We start from the raw sequence: 21,581 nt of genomic DNA on the forward strand, positions 1-21,581 counted from the left end.
ATTACTCAGACCATCTGCAATGAACAAACGTCAATAGTGAGGCAACTTAAATATTTTACTGGACAAAGTACAGGTTTATCTTAGCCTCAACATGTAGATGGGCGGAATATTTGCATGGATGCCAGGATTGGTCATGCATTGAGTTAGTTCCGGCCCAATGGGATGGCACCTGACAAACACCATCTGAATTCGGGCATTTAGAGTTCTTGTTGATGTTTCTGAGCAATCTCACTTTCCCTGGCCGAGAAGACCCATCAGCCACTGGCAAGCAAAAGCCTCTGCATGTTGTTGTTGTTGTTGTTGTAATATTTTCCCCACAGCTGTGGTGGGGAACGGGCAAACAAAAGAGCCCGTCAAGGAAAACTACAGAAGCCCTCCAATGAGGGCGTAGCGGTGACACGGGACTGGCAAACGAGGGAAAAGGCAGCAGAGGCAGGGGAAGGTGCGATGGCTGGTGGTGAGGTGGGCTGCCAGATGAACGACGAGGCAGGACGGACAAATGGAAGACTTGGCGGTGGTTGGTGAGCCGGCTGAACGATGGTTAAACGAGGGCAGGGCGGGACGAGAGCTGGGTAGACAATGCGGCGCCGATGGAAGGGGCGCCGATGAGCTCAGGTAGATACGCCCCGACACTGCCCTCAACCCCCTTGCCCATGATGGAAAGGGCGAAATGACTCGCCCAGCTCTCCAGCAGCAGCAGGTGGAAGCGTAGAGGGGAGGCCCAGTCCAGGTTGACACAAGGGCACAACCCCGGTCAAGGTATGGGTGGAGGGAGGGTCGTCGACCAGGTATAGGGCGGAGGAGCCTCAACCTCCTGGTGGGCTAACCAGGGCACTCCCTCAGGTGGAGAGGACAGGCCCATCCCTCTGCTGGTACGGCTGCTGTGGAGAGCTGGTCCCGCCGGGAACAGCGGTGGTGTTGCCTCGGCGAGAGGTGGGCTGCGAGTGAGCCTCTGCAGGGTTGCCCCGTGCAGTGAACCGATATTCCTTTGCAACTGATAGCGCCTCACGACAGCAAGGTGAGGGAAAAAGCTTGAAGCTTTGGTTCCTGAATGGATGCTGAATTTGTGTCTCTCCACTCAGTTAACAGTGACACCACAGCAGGCTCTACATCACCTTGTTATCTGGCTGTATGGCTACCACCCAGCATTGGAAAAGGTTTTCAGGCTTATAGGAAACTTTAGACTTAGCACTCAGTGCAGAGCCACCTGAAGGGGAAAGAAGGGTAATATAAAGTGACAGGAAGATAAGGGAGAAATAGGAAGAGAGGAGGACAGACATAGAGATAGAATGATAAAAGTGAAGGAAGATGTACAGACTAAGCAAAAGAAACTGGCAGCTTTGCCTCAAAATGCAATGGCCAGGACCGGCCTGTTTCATTTGCATTGTACGCTGTACTATAAGCCTGATTTCTGTCTGGTGACATCTGGCTTCCCTCTAGGCTTGCTTCAAGTGAATGTTGTGTTTAAGCCTAACTCAGTACCCACAAGCTGATATATTGGGTAGTATTGCAGATTTCACATCACGCTGTGTTTGATATTATTGTGTTGACTCTAATAATTAGTTACGGGTGTTACCTATCTGACTAAGGACCAAAAGGCTCGTATTCTCGCCTGGAAGTAGGAAACCATCCCCATCAAAGAACAGCACAGCGAACCATAATATCTGAACGGTCGGAGAGCACAGTGCCCTTGGCCTCCCATCAAATGTTGTCCAGCCAATAAAACCTCGTCCAGAATGACATCACAAGACAGTGAAGGCTACAGTCTCTTATGGTGTGAGGTGTTTGAGAATCCTGATGCTATGACAGCACCTCTCAAAGTTAATTGTCCCAAGCTCCTACAAGGTGTCTCTATCCACGCCATCCATTATCAGCTGCAGAAGTATATTAACTTGCCATCACGCTTGCCTGCCAAGAAACTACTTCTGATCAAATAAATGGACCAGAAATGCCTTGACACTGCAAGAAAATACAAAGACTGGACCTCAGAAGACTGGTGGATGGTGATATTCTCTGATGAGAGCACTATTATGTTTTTTCGTCCTCGTATTAGGCGGATAAAAAGGCCTCACAATGTCAGTCAAGCACAGTGACAGCATAGTGGTATGGGGTTGTTTTAATGTGGAAAATGGTAGAAGAGGCCTCTATTTCGTTACTAAAAACACGATAACGAATGCTGAATGGTATATGTAGGTGCAGGACAACAATCTGTATTTTATGATCCATGGTTGCACTCATTTTAAGCATGACTTTGTCCCGTATCACTTGGCAAAAAGGGTTATGAAATTCCTTTCAGATCATGACACTGAGGTCTTCAATAGCCTGGTAACTCTCCAGATTTGATTTCCATCCAAAACATAAGGATTTACATGAAGGACAGGCTTACAACATGCAAGACTTTATCAGTGCCTTATGGACGAGAGTCTCAGAATGTGGGTCAAGGAGTAGAATGCAGAACACTTCTAAAATGCCTCCACCTATCACCATTACTGGTCGTTGTACAGTGGAAAGCTGCCTGCCTCCTGTCTAGCATTCATTATCATTACCATCAGCCATTGCAAGTCCACTGCTGAATAAAGGCCTCCCCCAACCTTCTCCACGAATTCCTTGACTAAGCCAATTGCTGTCATGTTTTTCCTGCAAACGTCTCTGTCTCAGCTCTCCACCTTCTGTCTGTCCTTTTTCTGCAACGTTTGTATTTCTTGGAGTCCAGTCAGTCAGCCTCCTGCTACATCAATTATCCCTTATTCTTGCTATATGACCTGCCCACCTCCATTTCTGTTCTGTTATACCTTCTATAATGTCTTTGACCTTAGTCTGCTTTCACCCAAGTTGATCTTTTCGTGTCTCTTAAAGCTATTCCCAACACTGACCTTGCCATTGTCCTTTGAGAACGGATTAGTTGATTTTCCAACGATTTTTTTTTTCTATCAGCTTCCAGGTCTCACAACAGTAGGTCATTGCTAGAATTACTCATTCGTTATATACTTTTCGTTTCATGCATATTGGCAAGCTACTTTTTTTTTGTCTCTATGTTTTTCGAAAGCTTTCCATCCAGTTGTAATGCATTTTTTCATTTCCCTATCATGGTCTTTCGTTAATTTTAGTATTTGCCCCAAGGAATTGTACTCCTCTGCTTCATGTATTTTTAACTTATTCGGATGACCCTCTTTGGTGTATTGGTGTCTAGCATTAGGAGTTAATATATACAAGTGACTGAACGGATAATGTAGGTGAAGATTCCCACTAAGCAATAGGTGACTCTACACTGAACAATAAGTCAAACTGTTTCATATAGTCCAGATAACCAGTTATTATACTGAGTGGTAGCCATAGCCAAAAGGACGCCGAGTGGTTTAATGGATTACGACTCTCCAGATTTTGTTCAAAACAGATCAGGACTGCTTTCCTTGACTTTTACTAGTGACCTTGATATTTATCCTTTCTCTCTGACCTTGACCTTTAACAAATTGTTCTCGAAATATATTGCCATAATCCTTGTTTTATTCTGAATACATCCGAAAAGATTAAGTTGCATTGGATTAATATTGTTTAAAGTGAATTTGAATGTGACTTTAACCTTTAATTGTTCTAGGTAACAACATTTCAACTTCTTGGGTGATCCTAAGCTCATACAACAAGTTTTATCCAAATGGTTCAAAACTGTTTTAGTTACAGTATTCACACACAAACACACTTGTTGAAATTTGCCCTTGTTGTGTGAACTTCTGACTGACTCTTCTCAAGTTTGAAACCCCTCGTTTTTTCCTAATTGTTAACACCTCCACCAAATCTGCTTCATATCAGATCAAAACTGAGCTGACCTTTCCCCCTGACTTTAGCCTTTGCACTTTCCCTGTGACGACCTTTGACTGACATTCTCAAAATCAGACCCAAATATTTTTGCCTTATCTTGAACTGTTCCACAGTGTTAGGTGTAAATCGAATAAAAATCTAATTAAGATGGTCTTAGCAGGCAACAATATTTTTTTGGAATATTTTTCCAAAAAACAAGCGGTTTGCTGCTATGCTTTCCTTCAACCCTCCCACTAAGTTTGGTCAACATGCACAGAGATTAACAGACACACACACACACACACACACACACACACACACACACACACACACACACACACACACCGATAAAAACAACGTCCGTTCTCCTTTAGCAAGCGCTAGTATTATAACAGAGCAAGGAAAAACCGAGGGTGGATCACTTTAATGATTTACAGGTGATTCAGTGATAGACAACATATATTTGCTTATTTAGTTCAAGGAATTCTTACTCATTTAATACTTTTTTTAGTATTCATTAAAAATATAGGAATTTTATTGGAACTGGAACGGTAGCGGTTGGATTAATGACTAATATAGTAGCAGGTCATTTGTCATTAACTCTCTAAGGGAGAACTGGATCTTCTTTAGTTTCTTATTAGTTGACCTTAATATTTATCGGCCAAGTTTCGCTTCTTCTCGTGGCTGCTGTTTGCAAGTTTAAAAACTCTGTTTGCAAGAGAAATTAACTAATGGCATCATCACATGGACATTATTCTTATGCTATAGTAGACATAAGAGCGCCACCTTTAATTGGATCTATCAGAGCTATAATATTAACCAATGGATTAGTTAAATGAGTTTATCAGTGTAATAGAGATCTAATTCTTTGATAAGTTGCAGTGATTGTAACTATAATTCAGTGCTGATGAGATGTTGTACGGGAAAGAACTAATCATGGATTCCATACCCGAGTAGTATTACCTGGTCTGGGGTGAAAAATGACTTTATTTCTTGCATCAGAATTTCTCTATTTTTCTTTCTGAGCTTTTTCCATAGATGGTTGGCTCAGGCAATTTAAACTGGGATAACTTGGCCTCCTAAGGGAAATGTACCATTAAATTTTAATCCATTCGAAAATCCACTCTTAAATGCATTTCTTTTGGTATGTTTGTTACCTTCAAGGACTGCAGTAACTTGGACTCATCACGCAGTTAAAGAATCTAAATATAATCAAGCTCTTCATCACCTTCTTTTTTTTAGGAGTTAACTTCACAGCACTTCAAGCTTTAGAATGCTTCAAAGCTCTTTTTACTATTATTGACTCGGTATTTGGATCTTGCTTTTTGTGACACAGATATATGACCGAGGATGGATAAGGAATAATCAAGAGAGATGAAATGGAGGTAGAAGCAGCCAATTAGTGAGAAACCTACAGAGAAGGAAAAGACAGATGAGCTCAAGTAACAGGGATCAAGAAAAAATGGAGTGACGGAGAAGGGTAATAGAACAGAAGGAAAAAATGAGGGAATGATGGTGGAGGAAGGAAGGAGGGGAGAAGGGAAGGACTGAGGAAGTAGAATGAAAAGCGAGGGAAAGTGGAAGGAAGGAGGTAAGGAGAATGAATGGATGGATATAATGAATCGAGAAGGAGGAAAAGAAAGAAATGAACCAGGAAAGAAAAAAAAGAATATGGAATGAGGATGGAGGGAATGAGGAGGTAAAAAGAAAGGGAGGAGGAATAAGAAAGGAAGGAATAAGGAAGAAGGAACAAGGAATCAGGTAATGTGGAGGGAATGAGTCCGAAAGAGATTTGGAGAGAGGAAATGACGAAGAATAGAATGAATCAGGATTGAATAAGGATATAAGGAAGGAATGAGGAAAAAATTACAATAGTACGTGAGAGCAAGGAAGGCTGGAAGGAGGAAGTAAAGAATAAAAGAAGGAAGGACAGAGGAATGAAGGAAGGGGGATTCAACAAGGAAAGAAGGAAGGGGGATTCAACAAGGAAAGAAGGAAGGAAGGAAGAACAAGGAAGGCATGAATAAGGAGAGACTGTTGAAGGAGAGACGGAAGGGTGGAGTGAGGAAGGAAAGAAGAATGGAGTGAGGAAGAACAAACGCCTACCTTTCATGTTTTTACAACGAAAGTTTCCACTGGCCTGGTGACTGCGCAGCCCTGCGTTAAGTGTCAAGTTGTAAAGATACGAGTATATTCCCAGTCACGATGCTCCCGACAATGCCAGTCAAAGCTGTAGGGTATACTGATGATGATGAGGATGATGATATTATGTATATAGAATTAATGGGATTTACAGCTGTTTTCGGTGTACCTAATAAATGAAACAAGTGCTGCAACTCCTCAAATTATAGTATGTATTATTAGGGCTCTTTCTTCATCGCTTATTTCCAGCAGGTTGACCGCAAGTAAAACAGAGCCCTTTGGCTACACTGGGGACAAATCCATTAGAATATTGTTAACCAGGAATACATTTCTTTGTGTTAAAGATAATAATATTCTAAAGTTGCTGTATCTCTCTCAACATGATAAAGGCAGTATCAGCAGAGTGATTCTGCTACTCAGATTTTTATCTTTTTACTGAAAATAGCTATTAGTGGTGGAAGAGAATGTGTGAGGAGAAGTTGACTAAAATCATCCAGCACCGCCAGTGGTGTTGTCTTGAAGTTGATTAACGAGGAAGTGCCAACGTGGCCGTCAGAAAAAATGTTAAAACAGTTGTCTCCCAGGGGAAGTTTGGCTCAGCTGGTAGTTATAAAGTGAGGAGGAAGCTGATGTGGTAAAGAGGAGGAAAAGATGAAGGTGGAGTGGAATGGAAGGAAGCAGAGTAGAGGCAGATGTGTGAATGAGTGGAGACAGGGGAACGATGGGTGTGTGGGAGATTGACATGTGGGATGACGCATGTGAAGCAAAAGGAGGGCTATTTAGAAAAGTGTGATTGAGTGCAGGGAAAGAAGGAAGATATGGAGGAGCGGGAGGGAGGGAATGGGATATGAACGATGAATAGTCACGGAAAATGGGAGTGTTGGGAGGGGGGATAAAGCGAAAAGGGCGTCTGAGAGGGGGGGGGGAGGTTAAGAAGATGCGTAAGAATGACGTAGGGTGAGAGAGTGCGGCGTGCGATGCAATAAACAAAGATGAGAGGATAGGGAGGGACGGTGAGGAATAGGATGAGAAAGTGCTGTGTGAAGGAGGAGGGGTATGTGTATGTGAATCACAGAGAGAACGAAGACACGGGTGACAGAGTGAAGAGCAGAGAGTCCTGGAAAGACAAAAAAAAGAGTATGGGACAAGTGGAGGGGAAGAGGACACTTAAAGCAGGAAGAGGGGGGAGGTGGTGTCTGGGTGAGGATGAGTTGGTAAGGGGGCGTCTGTGAGAGGGAATATCTTGGGCAGGAGGACGGGGGAGGGGGTGAATCAGGGAGGGGGACGTGTGAGTGATGGTCCGCGTGAGGGATGGTCCAACTGCTTGTCAGGAAGAAGAATGCAAAACTATTACTTCCTTGCTTTTTACGAAACAATGTTTCACAAACTTGGAAGTGAGATAATGAAGAGACAGAGATGTAAAATATTAGGAAAAAGTAACACACACACACACACACACACACACACACACACACACACACACACACACACACACACACACACACAAGAATAAGAAAGAAGGAAGAACATAACAGAAAGGTAATTTCACGCAGATAAAGGGACAGACAGAGGTACAGAGTGAGATGAAAAAATACAATGAGACAGCAAAACAGCCAATGAAACATAAAAAGAGAAGTCAGAAAGACAGAAAATAAAAAAAAGATAATCATACCAACCAACTAAACCAGTACTCCCTCAACTAGAGTCAGTGTGTGTTCATCCAGTATATCAGCTTGCAACAACCACCTGGGATTATCCGAGAGTGAACAAAAAAATATAATATTCGTACTTTTGTAATGAGGTTTAGCTCTACCAAGTGTAAGATGGATACTGGCTTACCATAAATATATAATAATCAAAACACCATCAGTCATTAATTTTAACTTTCTGTCTGCAGACGAATAGTTCAGTCCTTTTTTTATGCGAGGAAGAAGGAACCAAAGGCTGAGCCCGCAAACAGTTTCTTCCAAGAAAAAAAAAAGAAAAAAAAAAAAACGAGAGCCAAATTCAAGATCCAGTATATCGAGATGCCTGGACACACTGCGTTTGAAAACTGGAGATCAAGTAGGAAATACAAACAGAGGGAGACAGTTCCAGAGTTGATCTGTTGCATAAACGAAGGACTGGGAGTAACGGTTAACTCTTGCATCAAGGAGCTGGACAGAAAAGGGATGCGAGTTTGTTGCTAGACGCGTGCTACGTAGAGGTGGAGGGATACAAGCAGACAGTTCAGAGGAGCAGTGACCACTGAGGTAGCGATATAAATGAGATAAAGAGGCAACAGTGCAGCGAAGAGACAGAGGTTGAAGGGAGGGAGAGTTGATGAGACGAAATGCCTTTGACTCCACCTTATTAAGAAGAGCTGTATGTGGGGAGCCTCCCCACCCATGAGAGTTGTACTCTAAACAGGGGCGAATAAGACCCGTGTATAAAGTCAACAACTGTGCAGGGGTAAAGAAGACACGGAGTCGGCTTAGCACACCTAATCTCTTGGAAGCAGATTTTACAAGAAATGCAATATGATCTTGCCAAGATAAATCCGGAGTGAATGAAATCCCAAGCATGTTCAAGGATGATGCAGGATTGATCTGGATAATATTAAACATTAGTAGGTGCTCCTGTGGAAGATACTGACAAGTTGATAGGTGTATAAACTGAGTCTTTAGTGCATTAAAAAAAACAAAATTATTTTTATCCCAGTCAGAGATTCGAGCCAAGTCAGGCATTAGGAGTGCCATAGTCTCATCCCTTGTTTGTTGAAGTAACTGCTGAACTGGACCTTGCGGAAACCAAATAGAAAGGTGAAGGATGGAATCATCAGCATACAAGTAGAAAGGGTTAGATGTACAGCTTAGAAGGTCACTGATGAATAAAAGGAAGAGAGTTGGTTATAGGACAGAGCTCTGAGGAACACCACTGTTGATAGATCTAGAAGAACGATGACCGTCAACAACAGCAGCTATTGAACGACCAGAAAGGAAGCTATAGATGAAGGCACAGATAGATGGATAGAAACCGTAAGACGGCAGTTTGGAAATTAAAGATTTACGCTAGACTCGATCGAAAACCTTTGAGATGTCAGGTGCAATGGCAAAGTTTTCGTCAAAGTCCCGAAAGGAGGTTGACCAGGAGTCTGAAAGGTAAGTGAGAAGATCGCCCGTGGAGCTTCCATGACGGAACCCATACTGACGATCAGAAAGAAGGTTGTGATAGGAAAGATGCTTTAAAATTTATCTGTTAAAAATAGACTCGAAAACTTTTGAAATACAGGATGTTAAAGCAATTAGAAGATAGTTAGAGGGTTGGGAATGGTTACCCTTCTTTGGGACTGGCTGAATGAGAGCAAACTTCCAGCAGGTTGGAAAGGTACAAGTTGACAGACAAAGGCGAAAGAGGTTACCTAGGCAGGGTGTAAGCACAGAAGCACAGTTCTTGATGACAACAGGAGGGACTCCATCACGCCCATATGCCTTGTTAGTATTGAGGCCAGTTATGGCAGAAAATACATCAGCTGAAGGAATATTAATGCCAGCCATGAGGAAGTCAGAGGGGGGAAGTGATGGAGGAACAGCACCGGAATCGTCTAAGGTGGAATTGGAGGAGAAAGTCTGGGCGAATATTTAATTTAAAATTAATTTCTAGCTAAAGTCAGTCTTAAAACATCGAAGCCAGATGAATTAGTTGACTGACACACACACACACACACACACACACACACACACACACACACACACACACACACACACACACACACACACACACACACACACGTGCGAGCAAAGCAATATTATTATGTCCGGCCTCTGAGTCGTTTTTGTTTGGCCCTTTGACCGACTTAGAAGAAAGAAAATAAGCAAAATAAAGAAGCATAAAAGAGAAAGCTTTGCTATTTCTTTTTGTTTATGTATTTTATGGAAAATATAAACGCAAATAACATGAATTATTCGTTTCTTTTTGTGTATAAATGTTTAGAGAAGGAAAAATTAGAGGTAAAATAATGAATGGCCCTTTTGTTAATCTGATTTTCACACTTCTCCCCTATTTCTAGAGCAGTTGAATAGATCTTTTCCACGTGACAACCTGAATCATGTGATTTTTGTTTACGGCGCCACACTGGACGGCAAGTTGTCGGACGTCTAGAGAGAGAGAACTGCAGAATGCACAACGGTATTCACTGTTGTGCCTTCGGCTGTAAGACAAGGTAGAACACTGGAAGAAGGGTACACTTCTACTGGTTTATATCAAATGAGGAAAAGCGACAGAATGGATAGCTGCCGTGAAGAGGGAGAACTGGCAGCCGACGGCCTACTCCCGCCTCTGTAGCAAGCATTTCATATCAGGTGAGTCGATGATTTGTGAGTAGATACGGGCATATTTACCATTCTTAGCAGCTGTAAGTGTCATAGGATATCCTATTTATGTTAATGTCACAGAGCACAAGACCCACACGGCCATATGTGTGCATGGGAAAAGATGGGGAGGGTCCATGTCACAGGCCTTGTTTTGTTATTATTCCAGAGTTTCAACCAAACCAATTCAGACATAGCAGTGATGATCAAGAATGGTAGATGCGTTAGTAAAACTGATTACATTACAGGTTAGGGCATACTTAAATTTAGGTTAGGTTAGGTAAGGAGGTTAGGTCTGGTTAGGTCTGGTTAAATCTTATATTTTTATTGTTTCAATGTTTTTCAGGGTGATTCATTTGAAACTGATATTTGTGTTATGGTGGATGATTTTAATAATACTGCATTGCTCAACACTTCAGCACAAAATTGTTATATACAACCCTGAGCCCGTGTGCTAAACAATGTTTCAATTACAACTGAAGGATCATTACTAATACTACTATTTATGATGTTCTGTTTTATTTAGAAATGAATGTTGCTCCACAGGAAGCAAAACTGTCAATATGCGCTGCAATTAAATACACATTTTTCACTTAGTACAAAAATACTTTAATTACAAAGAGGAGGATAAATAATGTACTTATATCAACAGCCCCCTATATTTATCTTTTGCCAGGTATGCAGCCACAAAGATTTTTTTTGTTAATATAAAATGTAAAATCATTAAAATTAAATTGCTGAGTCTGTCAGTTTTAAGTTGTGATACTCATCAGCATGAAATAAATGACCTTAATTTAAATTTGTGCCTATGTTATGATTCAGTTGTAATGTAAAGGTTAACTTCATAGTAATTTTTACGGTTTTGGCATGTACTATTAATTTTGCATTATATGTAAAACTACTTTAAACATACAGTATATGGGCTGTGTGTATGTATCTAGGCCTATACTTACTGAAATTTCCAAAATGTTTTTTTTTTTTTTCTAGAATTAAACCCAACACACCTTGAATCTTAAAATTTTCATTTTTAAATGTTTTTTAGTGTGATTAATTTGAATCTGATATTCATTTCTGTCGAAAATTCTTTTTTTTTTTTTAATTCCAAACCAAGCTAACCCAACTAACCAAACCTAACCTAACCTATCTTACGACCTAACTTGAAGACTAAGAAGAGAAGATGACTGCAGTCGGCCAATATGCCCATGCTCGACAGCTCCCACAAGAGTGTGCCTAATTTACCCTGCCTACAAGAGCTCATGCAGGCCCATGCAAGACAGCTCTCACGGGAGTGTGATAAGGCTACAAGAATGACAAATTTTGTATGCAAACCATAACTGTCATACTCTTATCTAGCCTATGCTTGAAACTTTCTAAATAGGGGTCAGCAACTAGGGTACATCACTAGGAAACCAATTCCACTCATCAATTACTCGATTCCCTGTCAATGTATACAACCCCTCCCCCCCCCTGGCAGCACGTCAATAATTTACTGATTACCAAGGGGAATTACAAGTACCATATGTCAGTTCCAGCTATCTACATTGCACATATACAATATGACATATCTGTTTACCTTGAAGGATGCCCCGGTGAACTTTGATGCAGTATTTACCCAATAGTGATAGAGAGCGCCATATCAGAGATCTTCTTTCAGTCCTCAGTCCTTGAAACTGGTGAATTTCTCCCTATATATGGTGTAAGGATCTAACCCCAAACAACTAATCTTGCTCATGTACAGATCTCGGTGGCGTAGAATCAGATTTCTGCATATATCTGACAGTTTCATCTCTGACAGCCCTGTCTGGACAGCTATTACTGCAGGGAGCCGTTCAATATGGAGCTGTAAACATAACCACGTGATTCCTGTGACATTGCTGGAAAAGGTCTATAGCCCTGATTCTATAGAAATGGGTCTTATTTCTAAACTTCTGAGAATATAACCAAACCAGCGTTACAAGTACAATCAACTGGCTCTCGTACACAGGCTCTCCTCTGTCACTGGAAAACAAAACGAGATGACTGGGCTCGACCTGATTGTATTTACAACAATTATAGCTAGATATTTCCTTTTGATGTGGAAAGTTTTGGACCGCTGCAGGCCTCTCTTAATCCTAACGATGGTCGTCAGTGGGTTAACTAGAAACTGTTCTGGATAAAGGCTGTAAAACAGCAGAGGCGAATACTGAGGAATATTGTACTTTTTCCTTTCCTTGCATATCATCATATTCTGTGAGCTAGACATGAACTATCGGCTCCACGACACACTTCATAATTTATGCTCACCACTGCCATTCTGCTTCAGTCTTGGTCTACTCGGTGTTTTTATGACTTTCCAAATCAGTCCCTCACTTTTCTTTCCATTTACATGTTAGTGCAAAACATGAACGTAGATTTGATGATAATGAAATGTATATCGATGAGAGCACTCAGGAAACACATATTCGCATTAACAAAGTTGTAAAGACGCTAATAAACGACTGTAACCTACCTGCTAACTGCTAAGAATCATGAAATGGGCGTAGATGTGAGAATAATTCATCGTGAATGGTCAAGAACATAGATAGAGGATTGACAGATAGACAGACAGATAGACAGACTGAGAGATAGATAGAGCGATATATCGGAATATTAAAACTAATCACTAATCTGCATGGAACTGTGCATTTTATGACAGGAAAACTTCAAGTAACCCTCATCACACTGGAATCGTGCACAATTATAAGGCACAGCAACTTCCCCGTCATGAGTATTCTACCACTAGCGAACTAGATAGGAGGAAAAAGTCGCAATTAGATTACACTAAGAACTAAACACACACACACACACACACTCATATAGATAGATAGATAGATAGATATAGATAGATATAGATAGATAGATACATATATATAGATAGATATAGATAGATATAGATATAGATATACAGTAAAAGTCCATTAATCCGAATAGCAGTGGACCAAGAATCATTCGGATTATCAGATTTTTCGGATTTTTGGGTGGGATCACTAAGACACTTAATTTCATGATTAAACTGAAATTTTACCGAGTGGATCACTTTTCATTCATTCATAATACAATATGGCACATATTAACATTACGTATTACAAAAATTTTTTACTTATTAATATATTAAGGGTCTTCATACAACACAAGATAAGTTATGCAGAACCTCATGCAAAATCGATTTCGCGCTAAAACGTGACATATACTTACATGTAAAATAGGGGTTAGGTTCTAGGAGCCCCATATTTTTCGCAAAACATATATTTAAAGATAGATCATTACAAATATATCTGCCTTAAGGCACCGAAGATTGTGTGTACATGCGACCTCTCCGACTGGACACATCAGTGCATACCTACTGCATTCTGACCTAACCCTAACCGATTAGTTTTGCCCCCTAATACTCCCCATAAAAGTTTTAATCACCAAGAATTGCCTCTAAGCCTCTTGAAAGTCCTCATTATCAGGCAAAAACTTGACCTACACAACATGCGAATAAAGGCCGCCCAGGATCACGCAGATTTCGTCACGAATCATTTTTGGCGCTCATAAAAAAAAAAAAAAAAAAAAAAAAAAAACGCAGTGTGAAACTTTTTGAAAGCCATTAGTCATAAACTATCTATCTATCTATCTATATACCTAGGCTGCTTCCCCCAAGGAAAGGGAGGTAGCCGAGACAGGACGACTCACTCTCCAATTACTCATCCATTCAAACACATTCATTCGCATCTTAGCCCCAAAGGGGAGAACGGACAGATCCTCACCGCATCACACCGCACAAGGGTCAACTGCGCAATGCAATCAGTGACATCCGCAGCAGGGCCCGACAGCAGAACTGGTTTACCCCTGCCACATCATAACAGACCCATCCCCTTACCCGCACCTGACCTGACTAGCTGATCAGACCAAATGCGGGAGAATATCCCCTCAGGGCTGCGTCATCACTTATTCATTCACAATTTCTCTCCATTTATTTCTGTCACGCACAGCCACTCTTCCTTGCTCAACAGACATCCCTCTCGCATCCAGCGCTCTCTTCACACTGTCCATCCATCCTATTTGTGGTCTCCCTCTCAGCCTTACACCTCTCACATCAGATCTAGTTATCTTTTTCACAAATCGTTCATTATCCATTCTCTCCATATGCCCAAACCATCGCAACACCCTCTGCTCAACTCTACCAGCCATCTCCCGAACAACTCCAGTTCTCCTTCGCACTTCATCATTTCGCACTCGATCCATACGCGTCACTCCACACATACTCCTCAGACATCTCATCTCCATTACATTCAAACTTTTTCTCTCTGCTACACCCACATTCCATGTTTCAGCCCCATATAATGCAGTCGGTATCACAACACCCTCATACAGCCTTCTCTTTACATCCATTCTAAGCGAACGACATTTAAACACTTTTTTCATTCCTCCCAGCACCTTTCCTACTTCATTTATTCTAAACTTCACTTCTGCATCTATTCTTCCATCCACAGCAACATGTGACCCTAGATATTTAAAACACTCTACCTCCTCAAGCAACTCACCATTCAAAACTATATTCATCCCCCTACCATCTATCAACCTAGTACACTTCATCACTTTACTCTTATTCTCATTTACTTTCAATTTCCTCCTTTCACACACCCTTCCAAACTCCTCTACCAACTGTCTCAATCTCTCCTCTGAATCAGTCATAAACACTAAAGAAAAATAAAGCTATAAAGAAGTCGTCAGCATGGAGTAATTGAGTATCACTTCTCAACACACACGAATGCAGTAACCGTGAAAAGTAAACAAATCAGCCAAGCAGTATAATTTGTATGACAGTATATTTCATAAGAACTGAATTCACATAATTATCTTACCTATCTATGTCAACACGTAGTGTCTTCACGTATCATACGATCCGAATTTTCTTGACCAAAGACAGTCAGTTCATAACAAAGATCGAGCACAAAGCCTTCTCTCTCTCTCTCTCTCTCTCTCTCTCTCTCTCTCTCTCTCTCTTGTAGCACTATACGAATACATGAATTTTTCTGCTCCTTCATCATTAACTTTTTCTCCAACAAAGAAAACTATCCACATCGTAAACATCCCGACTCATTTTATGTCTGATCGTTTGCATTTAAGCTCCAATACCACACGGCACTTCGTCCAACAATTTTACATTTTCATTTAGAATAAATACTTTTCTTGTGTTCATAGCACGTTCAGGGTGCTTAGGCATAACTAAAGTTAGTTTGGAACCACGTGCTCATTTCTGACAGGAAACGAGGAGTAAGGAAATAAACAAATAAACTTCTCAAACAGCGACTGTTCACACAACACTGAGGTAGCGAGGTAGGCAGCAGGCTGTGGCAGATGGTATGGGGGTCACGTGGGTCGGGTCGGGTCAAGGAAGCCAGTGACCTACATAAGCATAACACAAGTGTCATCTGGAGAACCAGTACCAAAACGCATCCAGTTCCCACGTTTTCTCTCGCGCAATTGCGTGGTATTACCGTGCTATTAACTAATTGTGGAAGAAATTAAATGCCCGTGTTTTTGTAAGATCGTTGTTTCGTTTGGTCTTAAATTGCGACTCTACTGAAGACGCGAACTGTAACTAGTAAATTAAGAGATGTTATGGGTTGTTTAACTCACCAGTAATGCAAGTGTTGAAAACGGCAGTTGTAGGCAGGTAAATCCATTTAGTGAGAGTAAGTCCAGGGTTAATATTAATATGTATGTATTATAAAAGCACAAAAACTTAATATGAATTACTGTGGAAAATTCCTTAAACCTACGGTACAGATCCAAAAGTGGTCGGTCGTTTACGAGGAGTTGCCTGATCCATGGCCATACCGCTCGGCACTTTGGCGCATTTGGCGCCCAGTTATAAATTTTGTAATTTTGATTTTCTTTTTTACTTTTGGAGTTTTTGTCAGCTTTCATAAAAAATTCGGATTATTGGGAATTTCGGCTTATCAGTGTTCGGATTAATGGACTTTTACTATATATATATATATATATATATATATATATATATATATATATATATATTTTACGGTGGGTCAAACATTAATATATATATATATATAGGTGGGTCGAAAAATTAAAATTCAACAAAACATGGATTTTTTTATGCCCAAAACACCATTTTCACACAATATAACTATTCTATTGAAAATCGGCCAATGCTTCTCCAGCAACTTTATTATATGCTTGCACCGAATGAGCGCAGTAATAAATTAGCGATTATACAAACTTTGGCAGCTTTGACAGTGACGATACTGATTTTGGCGGCATTGTTACCAGTTACACAAACGAGCTGTGCTTGTCAGTTGTTAGTGTTAACTTTTTGCATTTATTTATATCCTGTGTTGGAATTATGGCTGCCTGCAGCACGAGGGAAAAGATCAAAGACTCATTTGGTTTACCTCGTCGTCGTCCAGTGCATCAGCTACCTACATGCAAAGATGTCATTAGAGAATACTTGGAACACAAAATGCTGCTACAAAAATGTTGATACTCAAGAGCAGTCTGGATGACGTTGTAACAGGGCTTTCAAGATACCTCCTGAAGAGTTGCCCTTTTGGGTGGACCAAAACATTTGTAGGAAAATGTACATCAGTAAAGTCGACAAGCAAAAGACAGCAAAAAATGGACTTGCCACAAACAGACAAATGAAAAGAAAGCTTCATGAAAAGTCAGTTCAGGAAGCCATGCATAATGAAGAAGATGCAGGAAGAACATGTAGGGATGATATTGATGATACTAGATATGCTGCATCAAGATGATCAATATGATAATGATGGTACTGAAGAAGTAGGGAGAGGTTAGATGGGTCAGAATAGATTGGCATTTCTTGAACTATGTCGTGCATCCGAATGATGCCAAATGAGCAACAGAGATATATGCTCCATAGTGGACATGTGTGTTCTTGCTGGGGAAAACAAACTTGCTCCTAGCAAACTTCGGCGTCAGATACTGGAGGGATATTGCCGTTCAACAGCATCAAAGCGCCATGATAAAAAAAAAAAAAAAAAAAAAAAAAAAAAAGTAGTTTGTCTGGGTTTTGATGGTAAAATTGACAAGACTGAGTAAAACCCCCCTCATGGTGAGAGGGTCATCATCAAGGAAGACCGCTACTCAGTAATTGGCTTCCCTGATGCTGCTTCCATAGATCATGTCTCCCCTGAAAGTGGAAAAGCAGTGGATATCGCCAAGGAGATCATGTAGGGTTGTCCATGAAACTGATTCAGCAGAATCACTGCAAGCTATAGTTTGCGATGGCACGAACGTAAACACTGGCAAGAAGAGTGGGGTGATTCGTGTGATGGAAACCCAGCTGGAGAGACCATTACAATGGCTTGTCTGTTTGTTTCATCTCACTGAAGTAGTTTTCAGACGGCATTTTGAAGCCATTGACGGTGCAACGACGGGTTCAAATGGCTCCAGAGGGGAAGTGGGTAGATCCCTTGAGTTCGATTTAAAGGATCTGACAGTTGTAGACTATGAACAGGTGTGTGGAAAAACTTGCACTCAACCAGTTGAAGTTGAGAAGGATCTCAGCAAAGATTAGCGATACTTGCACCGTGCATGTCTAGCAGCGCAAGTCGGAGGAGCCAAGGGCGTAATTTTGAAACTATCTGCACAGCCAGGGCCACTGTACCATGCCAGATAGCTAACTAAAGCCAACCGTACACTGCGGCTATACATGTCGTCAGAAGAGCCATCTTCAGTATTGAAACTACTTGTTTCATTCATTCTCAATTTTTACTGGCCAGCTTGGTTCGAAATGAGACCGAACAGTTCATGTCAGGATGGCACCAAGATTTTTTTCTATATGTTGGAACTATTGCGAAAATTGCCACCAGAAGATCAGAGCATCATTCGCCCAGTACTCAGCAATACAAGTTACTTCTGTCACCCTATAAATAGCCTGCTGTCGGCTGTTGCTGATGAAGATCCACACATACGGTGCATGGCTGTTGCACTCATTCTGTGAGCGCGGGAGAATGACAGCAACAATGGCAGAGTGTTTCACAAACCTCCTTTGAAGATAGATTTCAAGGCCTAGAAGTACACCGAGCTGGTGCAGCTAGACAAATCGTCTCGCACAATCCCTACACTTTTGAAGAACGTCACAATGGACGACAGCCAACCCATAATCTTGGACCAATTCTACCTTTGTCACTCTCAAGGTGTGGAGCGTTGTGTCAAAGATGTAACATCGACCACACAAAAAGTCTGCAGGCACCAGGCTTGACATGGCATACTTCTGCAGAGAAAGCCGTCTCACAGAGAATTCCCGAAGCGTGAGAGTAAAAATGATTTCTGATCGGAACATACGTGCCCGGTTCGTGATTATGTTTCCTGATGAAACAGATCAGAAATGCGTTATGTTCCTTGTCACTGTCTGTCGTTTCATATATATCTGCGATTTGTGCTTTTCTGTTTATATTGGCAGAATACTGTTTATATATATTGGATACACGCAAGCAGATGATTTTTGGTTCGTTCAAACTAAATAGTGCAAGAAATCCTGTAGCACATATCATTCAAATTCTTAATTTTTGTCATCATTTCCTCGATTTTGGAGTGAAAGTTGATGGAGTGATTGTACATAATATAAAAACTGATTCCGCAATGGCGTAGTGACCGTGATAGAGCATCATTTCCAACATGTTTCAGTCTAGCAGCTGTAAGTTCACAGGAATTCGACCCACCCTAATATATATATATATATATATATATATATATATATATATATATATATATATATATATATATCCCATAGGAGCCCACTGTCCCCAGTACTGGACAGAACTGGGAATTTTCAAATCTTAATAAAGTTGGGAACCCACTGGTAGGGACCTATGAGCTTCGAGACTATGAGCTGACAGGCGGAGGGCGGTACGCTTAGGACCCTTCCGGAACAGTGCCTCCCCCAGCAACTCCGGGATCCACCCAGTTCCGAAGAAAGGAAGTTCGTCTGACCCCTCCAATTACAGACCAATAGCTGTCACATCTTCTCTTGGTAAGGTATTTGACACTTTAATTAATAAGCATATTGTTAAACATCTTGAATCCAACAACTTAATTAGTGATAGACAATACGGTTTTCGCCAAGAAGCATCCACCATTGACATACTCAATACTCAATACCATCCATCAATCAATTGATCTTTTTGGAGAAACTCATGCAGTAGCTCTTGATATCTCTAAAGCTTTCGACAGAGTATGGCACCGTTCCCTGCTGTCCAAACTCCCTTGCTATGGACTAATGTCTTTTGTTCCTTTTATTTCTTCTTATCTTAGTGACAGGAAAATAAGAGTAAAAGTAGATGATGTATATTCGAATTTCCACTCAATTAACGCCGGCGTGCCGCAGGGATCAGTTCTGGCGCCAACCCTATTTCTGGTTCATATTAATGATCTCTTATCCGTCACTCACAATCCCATTCACTCATATGCAGATGACTCAACACTACATAGTTCATTCACACTCAGACATCCATTTACAAAGTCTAATATCTCTACCTCTCAACTCAGTACAGCCATCTCCATAATTCAAGATCTATCTACAATCAGTGAATGGGGACAAAACAACCTTGTCTCTTTTAATGCTAGTAAAACTAAATATATACAGTTTACTAATAGACAGATATTGCCAGATTCGTACATTACCTTCAGTGCTACTAATATTCCCATCTCCAAAAGTTTTGAAATTCTTGGTGTCTCACTTAACAGTGCCCTCAGCTGGATCTCTCATGTCAGATCACTTGATAAAACCGCCTCAAAGAAACTTGGATTATTGTACAGAGTCCGTAACTTCTTCGCCGATGAGCAGTTAGCTATAATTTATAAGAGTCATGTGCGCTCTCAGCTTGAATATTGCTCACCCTTGTGGAATGGTTGTGGAGAGGTTGCATTAAGACAACTAGACAAAATTCAGAATAAAGCTGTTAGAATCATTAACAACCCTGCCATTACATATAAACTACCTCCCCTGCAAGTAAGAAGGAATGTTGCCTCCCTTGCATTATTTTACAGATATTTTTTTGGCAAATGCTCAGACGAAGTTGCGTCCATGGTGCCACCTCTCCATGCCTTCCCTCGTGCTACACGGGCATCTGGTAGCGCTCATGACTGGAATGTCACTCAACCATACTGCAGAACTTCTGCCTATCAGAATTCTTTTATTCCCCGAATTGCATCTCTCTGGAACTCGCTTCCCCAGAGTTGTTTTCCTCCAAATTTCAACCCACAACTGTTCAAGTCTAACTGTTACAGATATTTTATGAACAGAGGACACCAGTAATCTGGTGTATGGATTATTTTTCTTTTACCCGTTTGTTTTTCCTTCCTCCGTTCTGTTATTTATAAATATATATATATATATATATATATATATATATATATATATATATATATATATATAGATTATCCGGTGTGTTTAAGGTCTTCATTTCGTCACCCATCCTTGCTCATAGTTATATACAGTATATCCTACAATCCACCCGTATTTATGCGACCAGCCTACTTTCCTTCACATAATCTAGCAAGTCATTCATTCCTTAGTAATGTCCTTCACCCCACCTCCTCCCACACGTGCAATACTTTCTCTCTTTTTGAACTTACCACTTCTCTTGCTGTCATAAATGAGCAAGCCCATGTGTGATAATTTGCTTCCTGAAGTGTAAATTGCTTGCATGCGGGTGAAATATGTTCAGCAGGAGTTGAATGTGTGTGTGTGTGTGTGTGTGTGTGTGTGTGTGTGTGTGTGTGTGTGTGTGTGTGTGTGTGTGTGTGTGTGTGTGTGTGTGTGTGTGTGTGTGTGTGTGTGTGTGTGTGTGGAGTTTTCAGAGTAAACGGGGATGAAGTGGACGAGAAGTTGGGCTGCTTCACGGAATATTTAGGGGGTAGGGTTTGGTGGTAGTTTTAAGAGGGGTGCAAACAGGGCACAGATGCTTGAGAGGTTTGGGGACAAGTAGAAGGAATGGTTGAGGAAAAAATGTTGTAGGAGTAAGGTATGCTTGAGAGGGTCAAAGATGTGCTTCAGTAGCTGTGAGAGCTTACAAAGGAGGAGTTATAAGGTGGTGTTGTATAGGACTGAGCACTGGTCTCAGAGGAGGGAGGGGTAATTTTAATGTTTATTTGTTTGTTTGTTTTTATTTTTTAAGTGTTTGTGATTATTACTCAGACCCTTTGTGATCAACAAACGTCAATAGTGAGGCGACTGAAAAACCTTATTGGACAGAGAATAGGCTTACCTTAGCCTCAGCAGTTAGATGGACGAAATATTTGCAT

The sequence above is a fragment of the Coenobita brevimanus genome, chromosome 100 (genome assembly GCF_032717465.1).
Source record: "Coenobita brevimanus isolate Jiangsu-jjx chromosome 100, ASM3271746v2, whole genome shotgun sequence".
Lineage (NCBI taxonomy): Eukaryota > Metazoa > Arthropoda > Malacostraca > Decapoda > Coenobitidae > Coenobita > Coenobita brevimanus.